The sequence below is a fragment of the Monodelphis domestica genome, chromosome 8 (assembly GCF_027887165.1).
Source record: "Monodelphis domestica isolate mMonDom1 chromosome 8, mMonDom1.pri, whole genome shotgun sequence".
In the NCBI taxonomy this organism is placed as follows: domain Eukaryota; kingdom Metazoa; phylum Chordata; class Mammalia; order Didelphimorphia; family Didelphidae; genus Monodelphis; species Monodelphis domestica.
Genome location: NC_077234.1, coordinates 86056266 through 86070667, shown reverse-complemented (window position 1 = coordinate 86070667; position 14402 = coordinate 86056266). Strand labels below are relative to the sequence as shown.

Genomic DNA, 14402 nt, shown 5'->3' with positions numbered 1-14402 from the left:
CTTTTGAAAAATAAAGGAAAAGTGAAAAAATGTTCAGCAAAACTAAAGAACATATCTAAAAAGCCTAACATGACATATAATGTTTCCTATTCCTGGTTCCCAGTCTCTTCAAAGAAGGTAAAGGGAGTACTGTCTTCTCATATTTCTTCTTTGAGGCCAACTTGGTTATTGTAATTTTGCACCATTGAATTTTGGTTCTTTGGTTGTACTTCCTTTTTCCATTGTTGTAGTTTCTGTGTATAGTGTTTTTTAAATTCTATTTTACTACATTTGTTAGCTATTTTCCAGTCAATGAGCATTTATTTGTTTTTAGTTCTACGTCACTATATAAAGATGCTAAAAATATTTGTATATATAGGGAACTTGTATATTTGTCATGAGGTCTATATCATTTATCCTGACAGTCTATGCATAGCAGTGGAATTGTGGGTCAAAGAATATGGATCCAGAAATTCTAAATAAATATAGAATATTTTAGTTAATTTCTTCAAATAATTCGAGATACCTTTCTAGAATGGACATACTAATTTACAACTCCAACAATCCAAAGTATTCTTACCTTTGTACATCCCTTCCAACATTGACTATTCCCATCTTGTTATTTTTGCCAATTTTCTGGGTAAGGAAAACTGTGATATTGTGTTGATGTACATTTATTATTAGTGATAAGGACCATTCTTTCATATGGCTATTAATAGTTTTCAATTCTTTTGAGAACTATTTATCATATCCTATGACTATGTGTCTATCTTATCTATTTGTTAGTTGTCAACATAAGTTAGATATCAAAACCTTATATTTGATAGGAAGTTTTCCCTAAGGTGGCCATTCCTTTCTACTTCCTTATGTTTATCAAAAGCTTTTCAGTTTCATGAAATTGAAATGATCTGTTTTATTTTTTGTGATTGCTTCCATGCTTGAAAACTCACCATCTACCCATAGCTTTGACATGTATAGAATCTCATTCTCTTCTAAATTTTTATGGAATGATCTTTAGTATTCAGATAATGTCCACTTAAAAATTATTAAGTCTATTGTGTTTATGTTGTATATGGTATAAATATATGATATAAGATATTGGCCTACACCAAATTTCTGCCAGACTTATTTCCAATTTTTTTTCAGTAATTAAATAGAGTATTTTCCTCTGGTAATTTATATGTTTAGTTCTTCTTGTTCCATCTATCTAGTTTTCCATTTTTTAGGCAGTACCAATGCTTATGATTGTTACTACTTTATAATATAGTTTGAAATCTGTAAATGCTATTTCTTCATTATTTCCTTTGACAGTCTTGATCTTTTGATGCAGTCAAAATGATTTTCCTTAGGCATAGATCTGACCGTATCACTTCCCTATTGATTCAGACTCCCATTGACTCTAGGATAAAATATAAACTCTTCTACTTTAAAACCTTTCTAACCTTGGCCTCAAATGATATTTCTAGCCTTATTATACATTAATTCCTCTCCCATCCTTATCAAGATACAGTTAATATCTCTCTTCTCTGTTTCTCACATTTCTTACTTCATTTCCTAATTTTATGTTGTTGTACTAAATGCTCCCCATACTTTTATATCTGGAGTGTTTCCTCCAACCCCCCACCAGCACATGATGAATCTTATTTTTTCTCAAGTACCTATTTAAGGTGCTTTTATATGAAGCATTCCCTAATCACCTCAATTGCTAAACTGTTTTCTCAAACTACCTTGCATTACTCTTTGTATTTATATTATATATGCTTCTTTAAATTTTTTAAAAATAAATTTCCACATGTTTTTCAAAGTCATATGATCCATATCATCTCCCTCCTTTCTTCCCTTCTCTGTCTCAGAGCTGACAAGCAATTCAATCTGGGTTATACATGTGTTATCATGCAAAATATTTCCATATTATCCATTTTTATAAGTGAATAATCTTCTAGAGCCCAAACTCCAAAACATATACTTAAATAAAGTGATAAATCATATGTCTTCATCAGCATTTTTACTCTAACAGTTTTCTCTGGAGGTGGATAGCATTCTTTTTCATAAGTCCCTCAGAACTGTCCTGAGTCATTGTATAGCTGTCAGTATCAAAGTCTATCATATTTGATCATTCCACAATATTTCAGTGACTGTGTATAATGATCTCCTGGTTCTGCTTATTTTACTCTGCATCAATTCATGTAGGTCTTTCCAGTTCTTTTTGAAATCATCCTTTTCATCATTCCTTATAGCACAATAGTATTTCTTCACTATCACATACCACAATTTGTTCAGTCATTCCCCAATTGAGGGGCATCTCTTTAGTTTCTAATTCTTTGCCACCACAAAAAGCACAGCTATAAATATTTTTGTATAAACAAGTGCTTTCCCATTTAAAAAAAATCTCTTTGGGATACAGATCCAGCAGTGGTATTACTGGATCAAAATGTATGAATTCTTTTATAGCCCTTTGTGTATAATTCCAAATTGAACTCCAGAATAGTTGGATCAGTTCACAATTCCATCAGCAATGCTGTAGTATCCTAATTTTGGCATATCCCCTATGACATTTATCATTTTCCTTTACTCTCATATTGGCCAATTTGATAGGTGTGAGGTAGTACCTCAGAGTTGTTTTAATTTACATTTTTTTAATCAAGAGGGATTTAGAACTTTTTCCCATATGATTATTGATAGCTTTGTTTTTGTTTTAATTATCAAATTTTTATATTTTATTTTTCCAACTACCTATAAAAGCAATTTTAACATTAAAAATTTTTTGAGTTGCAAATTCTCTCTTTCCCATTCTCCCTTCTCTCCAACTTGAGAAGGCAAGCACTTTGGTGTAGATTATGCATATGCAATTATGTAAAATATATTACCATTTTACTCATGTTTTAAAAGAAAACAGACAAAAAAAGAAAAAAATTCAAAATATGCTTCAATATACATTCAGACTGCATCAGTTCTTTTTCTGGCAGTGGATAGCATTTTTTCATCACAAGTGTTTCAGAATTGTTTTGAATCATTGTATTGCTGAGAATAGTTGCATTCATAGTTAATCATTGTACAATATTATTGTTACTGTGTACAATGTTCTCTTGGTTCTGCTAATTTCATTTTACAAAAGTTCATGTAAGTCTTTCGAGTTTTTCTTTTTTTTAATTTCACAATTACAATGTTTCATTTTCCCTTATTTATGTGTAAAAACACCTTTTTTTGGCATTTGTTATCTGATATTTTGAGTTTCAGTCTCTCCTTCCATCTCTTTCCTCCTCCCTGAAATAGTAAACAATTTGCTTTTGGTTATTTAATAGGGATAAGTGTTGTATTTTGTCAAAAACTTTTTCTGCCTCCATTAAGATAATCATAAGGTTTTTTTGTTGTTATTGATATATCCAATCATGTTCATAGTTTTCCTAATATTGAATCAGCTCTCTATTCCTATTATAAATCCACCCTGATCATAGTGTATGATCTTTGTAATCTATTTCTGTAATCTCCTTGCTAGTACTTTATTTTAAAATTTTACATCAATATTCAATAGAGAAATTTCTTTATACTTTTCTTTCTTTGTTTTTGCTCTTTCTGGTTTGTGTTGTAAAAGGAACTTGGTAGGATTCTTTTGCTTATTTTTTGAAAGAGGTTATATAGTTTTGGAATTAGTTGTTCTTTAAATGTTTGGTAGAAGTCATTTGTATCCATCTGGTCCTGGCAATTTTTTCTAAGGAAGCTCATTCATAGCTTTTTAAACATCAGATTATTTAATTATTCTATTTCCTCATTTGTTAATATGGGGAATTTATATTTTTGTAAATGTAATTTCATATTATGGCAAATTCATTTCACTTAAATTATTATATTCATTGTCAGATAATTGGGCAAAATTACTCTTAATAATTTCTTAAATTTCCTCTTCATTGGTTGGGAATTTGTACCTTTTGGTTTTGATACTAATATTTTGGTTTTTCTCTTTCTTTCTAAAAATCAAATTAACCAAAGATTTATTTATTTTTTGGTTCATTTTCCCTGTAAAACCAGCTCCAACTTTTATTTATTAGTTCAGTAGTTTTTATATTTCAATTTTGTTAGTCTTTCCTTTGATTTCTAGGTTTTCCAAATCTGCGTTTAATTTGGAATTTAAAATTTATTGCTTTTCTAATTTTTAAAAATTTCAGGTCTGTCCAATATTTATTGATCTACTCTTTCTTTATTTTATTGATGTAAGTATTTAGAGATATAAATTTTCCCCTAAGTACTTCTTTGGCTGCATCTCATAAATTTTGGTATGTTGTCTCATTGTCATTCTATCTAGTGAAATTATTGCTTGTTTCTATGATTTGTTCTTTGACCCACTTAATCCATTAGGATTAGATTATTTAGTTTCCAATTGCTTTTTAATCTATGTCTGCACAGTCCTTTATTGAATGTAACTTTTATTGTACATATTGTATTATATGAAAAAGATGTACTTCTGCTTTTCTGTATTTGGTTGCAAGGTTTTTATGTCTTAATATTTGATTAATTTTTTGTGCTGTTTCCATGGACCATAAAAAAAAGTATATTGCTTTTTTTTTCTCATTTAATTTTCTCTAGAGGTCTATCATATTGAACTTTGCTAAAATTATATTCATCTCTTTAACATTTTTCTCATATATTTTTGGTTATATTTATCTAGTACCAAGAGGGGAAAGTTGAAGCATACTAGATTCTGCTCTAGCCCCTTATTCTTATTCTGTATGCATGTCTGCTTCAAATGTGTTTGTTGTAAATAATATATTTTTGTATTCTGGTTTTTAATCCACTCTGCCATCTACTTTCCTCGTATGGGTGCAATCATCCCATTCATATTCATAGTTATAATTATTAATAACATGCTTCTCTCCATCCTATTAGACCCCCCCTATTTATCCTTCTCTTTCTCTCCTTTTATTCTGTCTCTCCTTAAAAGTTTTTTTGATTCTGACCATTGCCTCCCTCAATGAACCTGTCTCTTCTATCTTCCATTTTCCTTCATTTATCACCTTCCTTTCATATTTCTCTGTAGGACAAGACATATTTCTATTTTTCACTAAGTGAGTTATTCCTTTTTTGAGACAATTTCAAGGCAAGTAGGATTTAAGCATTACCTGCCACCCTCTCTCAATCTTCCCTTTCATGATAAAAGCTCTTTCTTTCTTACCTCTTCTATGTGAGATAATTCATCCCATTCTACCTCTCTACCTCTCTCATCTTCCTCTTCCCAATGCATCTCTTTCTCACTCCTTAATGTGGGGTTTTCCTTAATGGACTTCCCTGACCAGCAGGGTCCCACAAGGGAAGGGGCTCACCTTTGTGATGGGACCCGAGGAGAGGTAGGAACCGAGAACCAGGGTGGAAATGAAAGACACGGACAAGTCAGTGTTTGAATAGGGCAGGCAATCCCTATGATACTCCCTTAGATAGGAGAGTATGAGTACAAAGGAACACGAGGTGGAGGAGGAGATTAAGATAGGAAATGCAGGCTGAGATGGTTACAGCCTCGGGGAAGGAGAAGGTCAAGAGGAGAGAGAGACAGAGTCATTGAGGAGCCCAGTGGAGCTCCATGGAAGGGGAGAGAAAGCCAAGAGCCAAGAGGAAGTTCATGGGATTGCCTCTGAATTTATTCCTGTCCTATTTGGGCAGTACTCCCAAGGACGTAGTACCCACATCACAAAGTATAGACAATTAAGATTGGGTGGCAAGGTAGAGGGAACACCTTTGGGCGTGTAGATTGCAAACTGTGCTTTCCCGGGGAATTGAGTCCGAGCATGTTAATGAGTTTGTCTTAGCCAAGGGCCTCATGGCCAGTTCAAGGTTACATTCACAAGCCTCATTGGTATAACCTTATGCTTGGAGACACAGTCGCCATAGTCATTTATATTTCATAGATGTGAATATGCTTGGGATGCTACACTTAATTTATTTTTTTGAAATCATTCTATCACAGTTAACTTATGTGTCCTCTGACTATGTATATACCTTCTAACTATCCTAATATTGTTAAATTTCTTAGTATCAACTAATCATATTCTTATATAGTTTAAGCTTATTGAATGTCTTTTGATTTATCTTTCATATTTACCTTTCTATGCTTCTCTGGTGTCATGTATTTAAAAGTTAAATTTTCTATAAAGCTCTGGTCTTTTCATCAGGAATACTTGAAAGTCCTCCATTTCATTAAATATTCACTCCTTTCCCCTGCCCCTCCCAAATACAATTCCTCCCAGATTATATGCATTTTCCTGAATAGATTATTCTTCGTTTTAATCATAGCTCCTTTGCCCACCAGAATATCATATTCTAAGTCCTCCAATATTTTAACATGGAAGCTGCTAAATCTTTGTATTCTTGACTGTGGCTCCATGATTTTAAAATTTTCCTTTCTGGTTGCTTATGGTATTTTTTTCCTTGACCTCAGAGCTCTGGAATTTGGTGATAATATTCTTGGGAGTTTTCATTTTTAGGTCTCTTCTGGAAAATGATTGGTACATTCTTTCAATTTCTATTTTATTCTAGTTCTAGTATATATATGGACAATTTTCTTTGATAATTTCTTGAAATATGATGCCCAACCCCCATCCCCACCTCCACCCCCCCCCCCCCCCCCGTTTTTATAAAATCGTGACTTCCAGGTAGTTCAGTTATTCTTATTTGATCTCTCTTTAATATATTTTCCAAGTCAGTTGTTTTTCCAATGAGATAGTTCAGATTTCTTCTATTTTTACACTTTTTTTACTTTTTCTTGTTTCTTGATATCTCATGGAGTCATTAGCTTCCACTTGCCCAATTCCAATTTTTAATGTATTTTCTTCAGTGAGCATTTGCACCTCTCTTTCTAATTGGTCAATTATACTTTTTAAGGAGTTTTCTTCTGTTAATTTTTGTACCTGCTTTTTAAGAAATGCCTTTAGTGGGTTTTGTGCCTATTTCAATTGGTCAATTTTTTTATTTTTTATTTTTATTTTGTTTGCAATTTTTCTGTCTTCTTTAACAAACTGCTGACTTCATAATTTTCTTCCATCACTTTCATTTTCCCCCCATTTTTTTCTTCTTACTCTCATTTGATTTTTTCCCTTTCTAAGCTATTTCAGGAATTGTTTTTGAACATGTGACTAATTTGTATTATTGTCCTTGTGTTTTAGGGTGAAATCTATTATAATTTTATCTAATATTAATCAAATATCCAGGAATATCTTGCTTGTGGAGAGAGATATCCAAACTGGCAAAGTCTTCCTTATACTCAGACATTATTCTTTACCTCAAGATGACTTGAGGCCACATTTATAGGAATCTTGCAAAAGGAAGTGAATTGGTAAAATAGAGTTTTGGTTAATATTCCAAAATGGTTGAGTAATAAAGTCACAATCCTTTTACTTCTTTAATCCTTTCTCTCAAGGAACCAATGATCTGGATTTAAAAAAAAAAGACATTCTCTTGAATCAGTATCTCAATCCTTTTTCAAATGGGGGATTGGGTCTCACTCAGTCCAATCACTTCTGGGGTCAGGACAAGGATGTAAACCAAAGAAAAGTTAAGTGTGGTTATGGTTCTCAATCCATTTCCATATGAAAGATCTTTGTCCTTATTACTCAGTTTTTCTTTTTTTTTTCTCCTTTCTTTACTTTTTAAATCATCCATATTTTCAAGGTACTTTGCTCAGGAGAGTAGAAAGTACTTGAGGGTACTTAGAGTGGGTTTTAATGTTTTTGGCTTTACTAAAAAGGAGGTTTTAAAATATGCTTTCATGGATACAAACTTTTTAACGTATAAAAAATGCTCTGCCTATGCTTTATAGAGTTTTATTTAGCATAAATGAGTGTTATACTTTGTCAAAGATTTTTCTGCACTTATTAATATAATTGTGTGGTTTGAGACATTTTCATTTTTAACATAATTGTTTGTCTAATGTTCAACAACTAGTCATCTCTAGTATAAATTCCAATTTAAGTATAGTAAATGAATTTTTGATAAATTGCTATACCATTTTTTTACCAGGGTTTGTTGTATTTAAAATTTTGGAATTGATATTCATTAATGATATTGGTCTATATTTCTGTCTACCTAAAAAAAAATCTAAGTTGGTTGTTGTGTCCATTGTATATCCACATTAGTCTCTTTATATTTTCCTTTTTTTCATCATAGAAATTGTTTGTGTCTTCAGAATTTCATCTTTGAGAATTTCTGTTCCTTCCTGGGTTCACTTCTCTCTGTAGAATTTTAGCCTTTGGGATGCTATACTTTCTCTAAGCTCTTTGAAATCTTTTATCACAAATTCTAATATATACTATGCCCGGCTTTCTTACCTTTATTATAAACTCTTAAGATGGAGTGACTACTTCTCTCTCAATGTTACTCTCATTTTTTACTTCAGCAACCAGTTCCTTCTTATTATGAAGACTCTATTTCAGAAGCATAGCAGTTTCCTTACCTGCTACTTCTATCTTTTTAAAGGATGAAACATCCACCAGGGCAAGATAGTGTAAGATTGAAAATTAATATCCAATAACTCCAAGTATTATATTTTATAAAATTTATTAATAATCACCTGAAGTAGAAAGAAAATGAACTAAAAGAGATAGAAGTTCAAACCTGATTATCTAACAAAAAGTGAGTAAGTTCTCCTGCCTGTCCCAAAATTTGCTTCTTCAGCTGTGATCAAGGGGAAAGAGAGTGGAAATTATTAGCAACTTTACTTTTGGTAGAGAGCTCCAGAAAGGGTCCCAATTTTTGAAGTCCCCTGTGCTTTTATACCTCAATATTGAACTGCTGTTTTTCTTAAATTTCTCATCTATTTCATTTGGCATATTCTTACCAAATAAGGCACTGTGGTTGACATTGATAACTTCAGAATAGAGCAACAACTAACTAGTTTCTAAACTTGATCTTTCAGCAAGAGTAGGATCAATTTGTTTTCTTATTCATCTTGTTTTAACATTTGAATACTACTACTGAATTTTATGTCAAATGTTCATAATATGTAATTTAATTATAAGTTTTTTCTTTTATCAATTTATATTCATATAAAGGAATCCTTTGCCTTTTAAAAAAATCAACAGTTTAAAAATGAATCTTATTATAAATCAGATAAGAGTATCATCATAGACTCTAGAAACCCCAAACTTGTAGCCTAGTAAGATCTGATGAACCCCAAGTTTTAGGACTACATTGTAAATTGGAGATCCCAAAGTTTGAACTTGTTCCCTTTTCCTGTGAGAATCCACCCTGAAGGAAATCTCAAGCTAGCAGTTTCAGGCTGAATAATGGATCCTAAGGTAAAGACAATCCACCTGAGGTGGAGGCTAAGCCCCAAGCCAAGTGACTCTTCTTGTCTCCAGAAACCTCTCCCAGTACATCACACCTTCCTTCTGAGGATTGAACTTGGGACCTTCAGTTTATGAGAGTGAAGTGCTGCCTACTGCACTAAAGAGTCACTTGGGGTTCATCAGATCTTACTAGGCTACAAGTTTGGGGTTTCTAGATTTCATGTTGACAAGAGACAGTATGGATCATTTTTAGGGGCGGAAATGAATTCAGTGGTTGTAACACATTACAAATGAGGAATTTAACAAGAGAAATGGGGTAAAGAATGTCATTGAATAAATGCATCACTGCTAAAAAAAATGGGTTGTCACATGACAAGAAAAATGGATAACTGATAGCTTACGTGATTTTTTTGGTGTCTACCCAACATCAAGAGAATGAGAAGAATGCTCCCAACACTTCTAATGAATTCTCTTACTGAAAAATGGTGGGAAATGAGAAATGAAAACAAGGAGAGCAGTTACAAAGCTATTCCAGTTATCTAAGTGAGAGGTAATGAGGGCCTCAATTAAAATGTAAGCACTATGAATTGAAAAAAAAAGGGGAATGATAGGAAAGATGTAATGTGTTACAACCACTGAATTCATTTCTGCCCCTAAAAATGATCCATACTGTCTCTTGTCAACATGAAATCTAGAAACCCCAAACTTGTAGCCTAGTAAGATCTGATGAACCCCAAGTGACTCTTAAGTGCTGTAGGCAGCACTTCACTCTCATAAATTGAAGGTCCCAAGTTCAATCCTCAGAAGGAGGGTTATAAATAAGTTATAAATAAGGAATATGGTTGAAGAGAGGAACTGGAAGTCAAAGATAAACTGGAACTACTGAACCTCCGTAATTAAAAGTGGTAGCATTCCCAACAAAACTAGGGAAATTTGGGTGAGAAAAAGATAATTTTAGTTTGGGATAAGTTATGAGTCGGTCATGGCATTTCTAGGTGGTATGTAGAGTTTACTAAATATTAATGGTAGATATAGAGATTTTGGAATTTTTTTCTGTAAGAGGTAATAATTGAACCCAGAAAGAAATGAGAAGAGAGTTCCGTTCAGAATTTTCGTATTACCACTGTCAGAATACTAGTTTGGCGGGAAGACTGCTGGCCTGACCCAATATATTTTTAGGTTACATTCTCAGATTTTTGTGCAACAATATCAGAAAAGGAACAGGATTGTTTGTGAATATAGGAACAAATGGGGCTGTAACACTTATTTCTACATAACAGTAAAGTTTTTATGTCATTTTACTCAGACGCAGGAAAACCTGGAGGAAAGACCTTAGGTAACAAGACCAATTAATTGGTAAAAGGAGTTTGCCATAATATGGTGGACAGAGATGTCCAAAAAGTCAAGAAGACTAAAGTCCAAATCCTATCTGTGATGCAAAGTAGCTGGGTGAACCTGGGCAAGTTGCACTAGGCAATTTTCTAAGATTATAAATTGTAGAAATGCTGACCTGCACAGAACAAGTTTCTTTACCTGTGAAATTGCAACTGTACTCCCAATCACTACTTTGCAGAATTATACACTAGGATTTATAAATGTAATAACTCAAAGCAATAGCCCTTACTTGGGAAATGAAGACACAAAGAAGCAGTAAGATCTCATAGAAAAGAGATGACGATAAAAAAAAGACTATGAAAGTGGAAAATGCCCCCCTCCTTCAACCCATTAGGTTATTTAATGACTATAAGTTACTCATCTGAGCTGAAAAAATAAAATAAATTTTCTGACAGATAAGCCTATCCATAGCCAAAGTACAATTTAGCACACGGATTTCTATAAAGAATGATAACTTGTTATTCATCTCTTAGTGGTCAAAGATTTGCATTAGTTGCCTTAAAGGTGCATTTGATTGTGCTGCTTAGAATTTATGAGAGGGTTATTTGAGTTCCCAGGGTACTTCCTAATCAGAAAACTATCCAGGTCCCAGATGAATTAAAAAAAAAAAACTATTTAGTAAGCATCTGTTCATTACGAGGTGCTTAGTGAGAGGCCCTGGGGATATAAAAATACTATTGTACACTAATAACAAAGAAACAACATGATTAAGAGCACAGAAGGGGTGGGAAACAAAGATCTGGGATTTGATAGGGATAGGGGAGAAATCAAAGGAAAAGGTAGCATCTCCAGCCATATAATAGCGGCTTCAAAGGTGCTTGTTTTTGTTACTAATTGCTAGCATTTATATGGTGCTTTAAGGTTGGCAAAGCATTTTATAGATCTTTTTCTCCCCACAAACACCTAGCAAAGGTGCTCTTGTTATGCCCATTTTATGGATAAGGGAGTGTTATTATTCCAGTTAAAAAGAAGAGGGAGTCGGAGATTTAATGATTTGCCCGGGGTCACTCAGGTGGTGTCTGAGGTCACGTGTGAATGTGCGTCTTTCTGACTCCAATGGTCCGGCGCCCTAGCTGCCTTCCTAAGAGTTATGACGCCAAAGAAATGTTCGCAAATGACGTCATAGGATTGCCTCCTTTTGGGTTTGGAGTTGCAGTCAGGAGGACCTTGATTCTAGCTGCATCGAGGGCTCGGTTTTCTCATCGGTAACCAGAAAGGTTGGCTGAACTTGGGGGGGGGGTTGTTTAAGGGTGTGTATTCTTAGATCCCTCTCTGGGCCTGTCCTCTTTTCATCAGTGCATTACGGGAGTAGACACAGCCACCTGAGGGAGAGGGGGCTGGGCCCAGTCTGCTCCGCATACTCGATGCTGATGCTGAGCGAGGCCCAGGGTATCGGCGAGCGCAGTTGGGGGCCGCCAGGCAGGAGGCAGAGCGGAGAGCCCAGGGGCGGCAGGCGGGGGGGTGGGGTCAGCCGGCTGAGAGCGCCCAATCCCGAGTGGCCCGTTAAGGCCGTTTTTCCCTTCATCCGGCTTGGGCGAGCAAGCAGGACTGCTACATCGCAGCCTTCCTCCTTCCCTCGGGGGGCGTTTGGGGTCGCGCGAGCTCCCCAAGGCTTGGCTCCCTCTCCTTTCCTCTTTCCCTCCCGCCCCTCTTTTCGCTAAACCCAGGCGCTCTCCGCCTCACTGACCCCGGAAAAGGAAAAGATAACCCCCCCTTTGCCCCCCAAGCTCCGACCCCTCTGCGGCCCGGAAGGAGTCCGCGAGGGACTTGGTGGAGGTGAGTGTTGGGGAGGGGGAGGGGATGGGGTAGAAGACCGGGAACTAAGTCCCCCTGACCCCGTGCGGGGGCTCCTTGGTGCTCGCGGGACAACCCCAGTCACCACCCGGGAAGGGGCCCAGCGTTCGTGGAGCCCCTGGGCGCGGCTACGAACGGCCTCCGGCCGACCACCCGCTCCGCCCATCGGGGGGCTCACGGCCGCCCCCGCGAGCGCACCGCCCAAGCAAGGGGGCGGGGCCTAGCCCGTTCCGGAGGCTCGGGAGGAAGCAGCTGCTTAGCCTTGATTTACTCTGTCTTCTGGCTCCGCGTGAGGGGCCTGTGCTCCGGGCCTCCTCCTGCTCGCCGGCCTTTTACACCGATTACCGATTCCAACCCCCCACCCCCCCGATTCCCTTCCCGGTGTCTAGCGGCTCTTCTCAAAACGAGGCTCGCGCCTGCGTGGGGAAGAGGGAGCAAGCCGGCAAGCAGATGCAGCGCCGTAGACCCCCCCACCGCAATCCCGCCTCTCCTGGCTCTGCCCACGGCCTCTGCGCTCAGCCTTGACTGGGTAGAAGGGGAGGGTCTGGAAAGTGAGGGGTCTCTTCCCCACTTTTCCCCATTAGTTTCCCCTTCTCCCTCCCCTCCTCCCCCCCAGTCCTCTGGATTTGGGGTCAGAGCGCTTGGGTGCCTTTCCCGGCTCTGCCACGTAACTACATGGGCTACCTTCTGAGTTTGTTTGCTTTTCTGGAAAAGCAGGTTGGGTCCGACTGCTCTCCAGCCTAAAATACACCTTGTGCTCCCCCTACCTCCCACCCTAGGTGGAAGCCTCCCTCGCCTAGGGCTAACCTTCCACCAGTCTCCTGGAGGGCCCTTCTTTCTATTAGGCGTCCCTGTTTTATCATCTGAATCATGAGTTAACTTCTCCTGTTCCTTCTTAGGGCTTTGGTTTCTTCTAGCCTTTAAAAACAAACAACCAAGAAAAAAAAGTTCCTCCGCTTCTGTTGCCTCTCTAGCTGCATCCCGGGCTCTGCTTTCACACCCCTCTCTCCCTCCAGTACGGGCAGTCTTTTCACTTTCTCCACACCCACCTGCAGTTTGGTTTCTTAACCGAAGTTCTAATGAAAATGGCTTTGCAGGTTGCCCATAACAAGTTATTGACTGAACCAATGAGGTTTTTCTCCTGACACTATTTACGATTGCTTCTTTACTGTACTTCTCTTTGGCTTCCTTTTACACTGTGCTATTTTTTCTATTTCTTTAAAAAAACCCCTTTTAATCGTCTTTTGTTTTTATGGCAGTCATTTCTCCTTAAATCTATCTCCCCCATATTTTCTTGTAACAATCGGTATACATTTGATATCTTATTGAACACTTTATATCTCTAGTCTCTCATCTCTCGAGCTGGAGAGAATCTCCATATTTATTATTTATTTATTTATATAAATCTTCATATTTATTATTTCTTAGAGAGTGGTAATATTGTTTAGTTGTTAACCAGTTGATGGGCATCAACTTTGTTTCTAGTTCTACAAAAAGTTCTGCTATGACTTAGTGTATGTGGGGTTTTTGTCTTTCACCTCTATATTTTTAGGAAGGTATATGCCTAGCAATGTGAGCTTTAGGTTAAAGATGATTATAAAAATATAACTAAAGGATATATAGATGATTAGTCATTTCAAATTGCTTTCCATAATAGTTGGAACAATTTAGAGATCTAGCAGCATATTAGAATGTCTTTCTTTCCAATGCCCCTCCAACAATGATTTTTGTATCTTGTTTCATCTTTTGCAATATGCTGGGTATGAAGTAAAACTAAAACTTAAGTTTTTTGATTTGCTTCTCTCATTATTAGTCACTTCAGACCACTCTTTCTATTTGTTCATAGTTTATAATTCTTTCAAGAGATATGTGTTCAAGTCCTTAATTCCTTATTAGGGATTGACTCTTGGTTCGATGATATTTTAGTATGTTGTTAACCATCCCTTATTAGATATTTAATTTGAA

The 14402-nt window shown here is 36.4% G+C and overlaps 1 protein-coding gene across 34 annotated transcripts in view; it reads left to right on the top strand.

The window, feature by feature from the left end:
• Positions 1-14402, top strand: part of ZDBF2 (zinc finger DBF-type containing 2) — a 151692-nt gene that overhangs the window by 74154 nt on the left and 63136 nt on the right. For 3 of the 34 annotated variants that reach the window (XM_056806891.1, XM_056806882.1, XM_056806871.1), the window contains exon 1: positions 11442-11860. The exons of 25 other annotated variants lie outside the window; for them this stretch is intronic. The gene's annotated coding sequence lies outside the window, so the exon portion shown is untranslated. Of the gene's footprint in view, positions 1-11441; positions 11861-11907; positions 12420-14402 lie in introns of those variants that run through there. 6 more of the 34 variants (XM_056806889.1, XM_056806880.1, XM_056806872.1 and 3 more) reach the window with 4 other exon arrangements.